Source organism: Hyla sarda, chromosome 1 (assembly GCF_029499605.1).
Source record: "Hyla sarda isolate aHylSar1 chromosome 1, aHylSar1.hap1, whole genome shotgun sequence".
Taxonomy (NCBI): domain Eukaryota; kingdom Metazoa; phylum Chordata; class Amphibia; order Anura; family Hylidae; genus Hyla; species Hyla sarda.
Window position 1 is genome coordinate 166342772 of NC_079189.1, and position 9253 is coordinate 166352024.

Sequence of the window (9253 nt, forward strand, 5' to 3'; positions counted from 1 at the left end):
ATGTTCAAAAAATGGCCGGGTCCTTAAGGTATATTTGGGCTGGGTCCTTAAGGGGTTAAAGGGGTTCTTCCGTGCTGACAACTTATCCCCTATCTGTCTCGCCCCCTGCTTAGACTTACATTGGGGGGCGGAGCGTGACGTCACATGGGGGCGGAGCCGTGATCTGCAGTCATCAGACCCGGAGCGATGTTCGCTTCGGGGCCTGATGAGAGCAGGGTGCTGCGTGAGAGATTGCGGGGGTCCCCAGCGGCGGGACCCCGCGCGATAAGGCAACTTATCCCCTATCCTTTAGATAGGGGATAAGTTGTCAGCACGGAAGTACTCCTTTATGGTGAAAATGGGCTGGGTCCTTAAGGGGATAAAAATCTCAATCCCTCCTGTAGTTATCAGCTGGTGAAGTTGAGGTGTTCTTTTCTGTCTGACAACAGTGCTCTCTGCTGACACCTCTGCTTGTCTCAGGAACTGTTAAGAGTAGGAGCAAATCCCCATAGCAAACCTCTAATGTATTGGACAGTTCCTGAGACAAGTAGAGGTGTCAGCAGAGAGCACTGTTCTCAGACATAAAAGAACAACTCAACTTCAGCAGCTGATAACTACTTGAAGGATTAAGATTTTCAATATAAGTAATTTACAAATCTGTTTAACTTTCTGGAGCCAGTTGATATATAAAAAATGTTTTTTTTCCTGGAATACCCCTTTAAACATCCTGTCACAGCTTGTTGGAGGCAGAGTGGTAAAGGTTTAGGTAGTAAAAACTACCAAATGTTGTTCTTTTTCCCCTTGCCTTGCATATATGCATCTTACAGTATTACTGTTTTATTGCAACCATTAGCATATACAGTATGTTCTGGGCAGTAGTGATCAGATGCATGATCTGAATAAAAAAGCAATTATTACTGCCCATCCTTTTAAAGGTTATTTTGTGCTCTCTTGCCTATAACCACGTCTGCAATAGCTTTAAAAAGCCAAAAATGTTAATGCAATTTATATTATTTCAGTGTCTAATTGCTTGTTCTTTAACCTTTGCATGCTTTTACCTTTATATTGAATAGGGTCACAGCGACTATTGTCAGCAGTCTTTTTATTTGATTGTCGCTTTTTTTTACTCGTTTTCAAATGAATGTGGAGAGTGAGTACATGTAAGCACTGTTTGGCTGGAAAGTAAGGTAGCATACATGTAATTCTAATTGTAAGGGTATGTTTAAACTACGGAATTCGGCATGGAAAAATTCTGCGAGGATTCCTCTGTGGATCTGCACCCTTTATGACCCATGGTAAATTGTAAATTATGCTAAATTGGTGCTTATTTTGCGTGGACTTTGCCACAGAAATAAGTGCCAAAAGTCCCATTGACTTATAAGCTTTTTATTCCGGCAGAATATTAAACATGTTGAATCTTTTGGCAGAATTTGAATCCTCATTTGAAATTCTGATACAGAATGTCCATTAGGTGAACACAACAGCGGAAAACCAGTTGAAGTCAATGGTAGTGTGATGCATGGAATTCCTTGTGTACATTCCTTGTGGATTCAGCTTTGATTTTCCATAGTGTCAATAAGCCCCTCATTTGGCTATAATAGGCTTTAAAGGGGCAACTGTAAAACCGAGCGCACCCCTGGGTGAAGGTGAAGGTAAAGCAAAAATCTAGTCACATTTTTGAGTTGTGCAAACGTCGTCAGAAAAGGTTACCGTATTTTTCCTGTGCATCTCAGTATGTTGTATATCTTTTTACATGTATTTGCGATATTCAGAATGTTTGACATAGACAGTGCGTTCATGAATGAATAAACAACACGAAATAAACACCCAAATAAAGTTTATGAAACATAGTGTTTCTTGCCATGTTTGTTTAGTACATGGCGGTAATAGGAAGGTTTTGTGCTTATCAGTCATTAAAAACTATCCCAGCACATATTCCTAATTGGTTCCAAAGATTAATTAACCAGATTTATAAATGTAATACTTTGGCAACGGATGGGGTTAAATGAGGTGATTGAAAGGACATCTGTGTAATTATTATTTATGTACATACGATTTATCAACCCCTTCCCACAGATGAACATATTATATATATATATATATATATATATATATATATATATATACCTCCACTTTTTAGCGGTGCTTTGCTGCAAATAAGCCTAAAATACAAGAATTTAGGTGCACTACTGTGGGAGATGCGAACAATGACATTGGCTATCCCTCAACACTGATGTTAAAATTGAGACATTAGCAAGTATATCCTTATATGAAGGACAAACCTGAGCCCGCACACGAACGCCAAGGTTTCTCAAGTGGCACAGGACCTAACACTAACCTACCTGTGCGTGATAAGCAAAACCAGGGGCCAGTGGGCAATTACCGCAGTATTAAAGGGGTACTCTGGCGCTTAGACATCTTATCCCCTATCCAAAAGATAGGGGATAAGATGCCTGATCGTGGGGGTCCCGCCACTGGGGACCCTCGTGATCTTGCACGCCCCCTCAATGCAAGTCTAGGGGAGGGGGCGTGACAGTAGTGGATAAGATGTCTAAGCGCCGGAGTACCCCTTTAAGTCTGACTCACAGCCTCCTCCTCAGGTACCTTCCAGTGTGGCTGAGCACATATACAATGGGAGGAGGGAGGCAGACTATAAGCCCCACCCAAGTTGGCTGATGTGGTTGCCGGCCTCACAGGTGGACCTTAATGCTGCCTAAAATAGTAATAAAGGCACATTAAATGTGGAGTTTTTGCATCCCCAAGTATAAAATTAATAAAATATCTGCTCCCCCAGTATATATGCACAACTGCATTTGGGGTTGAGCACCTCCTGCCTGCCAGTTGCTCTTTTTTTTTCTAGATTTTATACTTGGAGATGCAAAAACTCCACACTTAATGCACCTTTATTACTATTCTAGGCAGCATTAAGGTCCACCTGTGAGGCCGGAAACCACATCAGCCAACTTAGGTGGGGCTTATAGTCTGCCTCCCTCCTCCCATTGTATGTGTGCTTAGCCACACTGGAGGGTACCTGGGAGGAGGCTGTGAGTCGGCCTAATACTTCTGTAATTGCCCACTGGCCCCTGGTTTTGCTTATCATGCACAGGTAGGTTAGTGTTAGGACCCGTGCCACTTGAGAAACCTTGGTGTTGGTGTGCGGGCTCAGGTATGTCCTTCATATAAGGATATACTGGCTAATGTCTCAATTTTAACATCAGTGTTGAGGGATAGCCAATGTCATTGTATACATCTACCACAGTAGTGCACCTAAATTCCTGTATTGTATTATTCTAATTGTTACACATCCACACTGTTTATCTGGGGTAGGATGCCATTGTGGCACCTGTAGTCTGCTGCAGGCATCCTTCATTGTGTGCATTGTGTGCACCCTTAGCAACTGACCACAAGGGCAGGATCTGCTCCCCCAGTATATATGCACAACTGCATTTGGGGTTGAGCACCTCCTGCCTGCCAGTTGCTCTTTCTTTGTCTAAAAATTTTTCTCTCTTTTTTTGTCCGCAAATAAGCCTATATGCACATCCATTCATAATCATGTTGTCACAGCTGCACGCCTATCCTGACAGTCAACCCCTTCAATGCTGCAGTCAGTGTGACTGCAGCATCGATCAGGGTGTCAGAAGGAGGGAGCTCCCTTTGATCTCCATCGGGACCCAATCCTGGGGTTCTGTTGGTAGCCATGGCAACCAGAGACCTCTGAACTGCCTCTGGTTCCCTGGCTACAGAAGCCGACGATCTAGCTTAAAGGAGTACTCCAGCGCAACATAACTTATTCCCTATCCAAAGGATAGGGGATAAGTTATAGATTGCGGGGTGTCCGAGCGCTGGGGCCCCCCGGGATCTCCTGGATGGAGCTGCGGCAGTCTGCAGGAAGTGCAGTTTTGTCCCCAGCAGAAAGCCACGGCAGACATGCCCCCTCCATGTATCTCTATGAGGTACATGGAGGGGGCGTATCGGCCGCCGCGTCATGAGGGGACGGAACGCCCCCTTTCCAGCATACTGCCGCGGCCCCATCCAGGAGATCCCAGGGGGCCCCAGCACTCGGACCCCCCGCGATCTATAATTAGGGTATAAGTTATGTTGCACTGGAGTACTCCTTTAATACATTGCAGTACAGATCCTAATGGGACAGCAACAAAAAGTAAAAATAAAGTAAAATCTAAATAAATAATAAATGTTAAATAGTGTAAATATAATAAATCATAAAATAAAGTACATTAATAAGATATCGCCATAATCTTATCGATCAAATTATTTTAATTTGTAAAAAATGGAATAACAAGCGATCAGAGTGTCATATGTACCCCAAAATGGTGCAAATTAAATGATTTGTCTAACAAAAATATTTTGTAGCCCAGAGGCCTCTGCATCTTGATATGATGCCTACAAAATATCCTAAATAAAATTAAGATCCAAAATCCACAAAATATTCTTCGTGTCTGAGGCCTAGGGCAAATGGATATTTCTAAATAAATGTTGAGTTGCATTTCTTTGTCAACACCTGCTGTTACAGAAAAATTGAGAAAAATGGCATATCTGCAGGAAAAATTTACATTTTTGAATTCTACTTTCACTTTGCTGTAATTTCTGTAAAACACCTAAAGGCTTAATAAACATCCTAAATGTAAATTTGATTAATTTTAGGGGTGTAAGCTTTATAATGTAGTCAGTTATAGGTAGTGCTAATACACAGGCCCCTCAAATCCACTTCAGAAATCAACTGGCCCCTAAAAATATCCGATTTGGAAATTTTCATTAACATTTTAAAAATTGCTGCCAAAAATTTAAAGAGGTACTCCGGTGGAAAACATTATTATTATTATTATTATTTAATCAACTGGTGCCAGAAAGTTAAACAGATTTGTAAATTACTTCTATATAAAAATCTTCATCCTTCCAGTATTTATCAGCTGCTGTATACTACAGAGGAAGTTCTTTTTTTTTTTTTTTTTTTTCTTTTCTGTCTGACCACAGTGCTCTCTGCTGACACCTCTGTCCATGCCAGGAACTTGCCAGAACAGAATAGAATTGCTATGGGCATTTGCTTCTGTTCTGGAGAGTTCCTAACATGGACAGAGGTGTCAGCAGAGAGCACTGTGCTCGTGACATCAGCAGAGAGCACTGTGTTCCAAAAAGAAAATAATTTCCTCTGTAGTATTCAGCAGCTAATAACTACTGGAAGGATTAAGATTTTAAAATAGGAGTACTTTAAAATCTGTTTAACTTTCTGGCACCAATTGATTTAAAAAAAAAAAATGTTTTCCACCGGAGTACCCTTTAAAGCCCCATAACATCCCAAAAATGTAAAAGGACATTTAACACATGATGCCAACATTAAGTAGATATATTGTAAATAGGAATGAATAGCTTATGTATGTGGCATGACTATATTTCTTACAAGAACAGAATATTAAAATCACACCTGAAAGCAGATAAAAAGGAGAGAAGTTCACTTAGTCTTTGCATTGTGTGTCTGTGTGTGCCACACTAAGCATGACAACAGAAAGAGGAGAAGAACCAAAATTGTGGAAAAATATCAGCAATCTCAAGGTTACAAGTGCATCTCCAAAGATCTAGATTTGCCTTTGTCAACAATGCGCAACATTATCAAGAAGTTTGCAACCCATGGCACTTTAGCTAATCTCCCTTGGCATGGACTGAAGAGAAAAATTTATGAAAGGCGTCAACACCGGATAGCCCAGATGGTGGATAAGCAGCCTCAAACAAGTTCTAAAGATATTCAAGCTGTCCTGCAGGCTCGGGGAACATCAGTGTCAGCGCGAACTATCCATCAATATTTATGTGAAATTAAACGCTATGACAGGAGACCCAGGAAGACCCCCACTGCTGACACAGAGACATAAAAGAGAAGACAACATTTTGCCAAAAGGAACTTGAGTAAGCCAAAATCCTTCTGGGAAAACATCTTGTGGACAGATGAGACCAAGATAGAGCTTTTTGGTAAAGCACATCATTCTACTGTTTACCGAAAATAGAATGAGGCCTACAAAGAAAAGAATACAGTACCTACAGTGAAATATGGTGGAGGTTCAATTATGTTTTGGGCAGGGGCGTAGCTAGAAACCCCCAAAAATTTGCCCAGGGCCCCCCTACCACCTAGCAGCCCGCTTCCCCTTACTCAGCCGCACAAAGATATCAGTAACTACAGCACTGATGGGACACAGTCAGGAGAATACACAATTATATAAGTGACTAACAGGCAGGGCCAGACAGACAAAACATAGGCCCAGGCATTTAAGAATAAGCAGCCCATTTTTCTAGTGGGGATCCAACTGCTGGGACCCCCACATATCACCTTGGTTCCAGTTTTTGTAAAGCTATAACTCCCATCATGTTTGGAGAGCCTCACGCATTATGGGAGTTGTAGTTTTGCAACAGATTAAGGTACAGTGTCACCCATCATCACTGCGGAACTTACAAGTGACTCCAGCTCTGATGGGACAGTCAGGAGAATATATAATGATATCAGTGACCTGAGTGACGTCTTCTCTGTTGTCTTTTCTTTTCTTCTCCATCTGGTCCAGATGTAAGGACGTCTTCCAGCTCCATCTTCTCTGCAGTCTGACACCCGGACATCATAGGTTCTCACTTTGTCAGTAGATCCTCATCCTCTGTATGAAGACAATAATCATTATTATTCTGCTAAATACTGTACCCTCTGAATATAATACTGCCACCCACTTTATCCCCTGAATATAAAACAACCATTCACTGTACCCCTTGAATATAATACTGCAACCCACTGCACCCCTGAATATAATACTGCCACCCACTGCACCCCCTGAATATAATACTGCCACCTACTGCACCCCCTGAATATAATACTGCCTCCTACTGTACCCCCTGAATATATTGTTGCCACCTACTGTTCCCCCTGAATATAATACTTCCGCACACTGTATCCCCTGAATATAAATCTACCATACACTGTACCTCCTGCATATAATACTGCCACCCACTGTACCCCCGGAATATAATACTGCCACCTACTGTACCCCTGAATATAATACTGCCACATACTGTTCCCCCTGAATATAATATTGCCACCTACTGTTCCCCCAGAATAAAAACCTGCCACACACTGTGCTCTCTGAATATAATACTGCCACATAATGTACTCTATGAATATAATACTACCACACACCGTACCCTCTGAATATAAGACTGCCACACTGTGCCCATGAACATAATACTGCCACCCACTGTACCCCTGAATATAATACTTTCACACACTGTGCCCCTGAATATAAACCCTCAAAAATAACCATGCTATATGCTATACCCTCTGAATATAACCCTGCCACACACTGTACCTTCCAAATATAATAATCCTTCCATAATAATAATAATACTTTCACACACTGTTTCTTCTCAGTTTAGCTGAATCACACCTGTCCTCCTCCATACCCCTCTGTCCTCCTCCTGGCTCCTCTGTTCCAACCCCCCTTCCCCTCCCCCCCCCCCCAGACCCATAAGTCCTCCTAAATGCTCCTCTTCCCCTCACCATAGACCACTAAGTCCTCGCCAGGCTCCTCTGCCCCCTCCCCAGAACCCAGGATTCCACTCTGGGCTCCCCTGCCAAACTCTCCACACACCAAAGTCTGACCCATATCCAATCACCTCCTGTCCCCCCACATTGATGAACAGTATATGTATTTATGTATTATATAAGTGCATGAGACTGGTGTATGTATGGTAGATGTATGGTTATGATATTTGAGTGCATGATAGATGTATGTATGATAGATGTATGATACATATACACATCATACACCCATCTATCATACATACACCTATCATTCATACGTATATCTATCATACACACATCCATCATACATACTTCATACATCCACACATCATAGATACATCCATCTAGCTTACACACATCTATCATACATACATAACATACATTCAGCACAAATACACACACACATACACACACACATCTAGCTTACACACATCTAGCATACATACATAACATGCATACATCACAAATACACACACACATACACGCACACATCTAGCTTACACACATCATACAAACACATGCCCGGCGCCTCCGCCTCCTCCCACACATGCATTATACATACATATACACGCACATCATACACATCATACATACACATACATTATACATTCACATATCATACATACACCTGCCGCCTCCAGATCTCCCCGCATAATACATCTCCACACATCATACATACATCCTTCTAGCTTACATACATCTCCACACATCATACATTCATCTTGCTTACACACATCAATCATTCATACACACACCATTCACACACACACATCATTCATACATACAGTACATACACACACATCATTCATCCATCATACATACAGTACACACACACGCCGCCTCTGCCCCCCACATGCATAATACATACATACACACATCATACATACACATACATCATGCATAAACACATCATATACACACCCGTCGCTCCAGATCCCCCCACATAATACATCTCCACACATCATACATACATACATGTTGCTTACAGACATCATTTATAAACACACAATATTCATACAGTACATACACACACATCATAAATACACCATACACACAGTACATAAACACGCATCATACATACACCATACATACAGTACATACACACACATCATACATACACACACCATACATACACACAACGCCTCTGCCCTCCCTGAATGCATACTGCATACATACACACACATAAACACATCATACATAAATACATCATATACACACCCCACCAGATCCCCCCACATAATACATCTCCACACATCATACATACATCCTTCTAGCTTACACACATATCCGCACATCATACATACATACATATTGCTTACACACATCATTCATACATCATTCATACAGTACATACACACATCATACATACGCCATAATTGCAGTACATACACACACATCATACATACACCATACATACACATGCCACCTCCGCCCCCCCAATGCATAATACATACATACACACATCATACATACACATACATCATACATAAACACATCCTATACACACCCGCCGCCTTCAGATCCCCCCAAATAATAATGTATCCCCACACATCATGCATACATCCTTCTAGCTTGTGAAAGTAGAGGAAGTTTCCGGCTCTATCCCTGGTCTGGATCCCAAGCAAGGAGAGGGTGTGGACCTCACCCAGAACAATGGAAATAAAGAAAGCGAACTCCAGCTTGGCTCAGGTAAGTGCGGCTTTATTC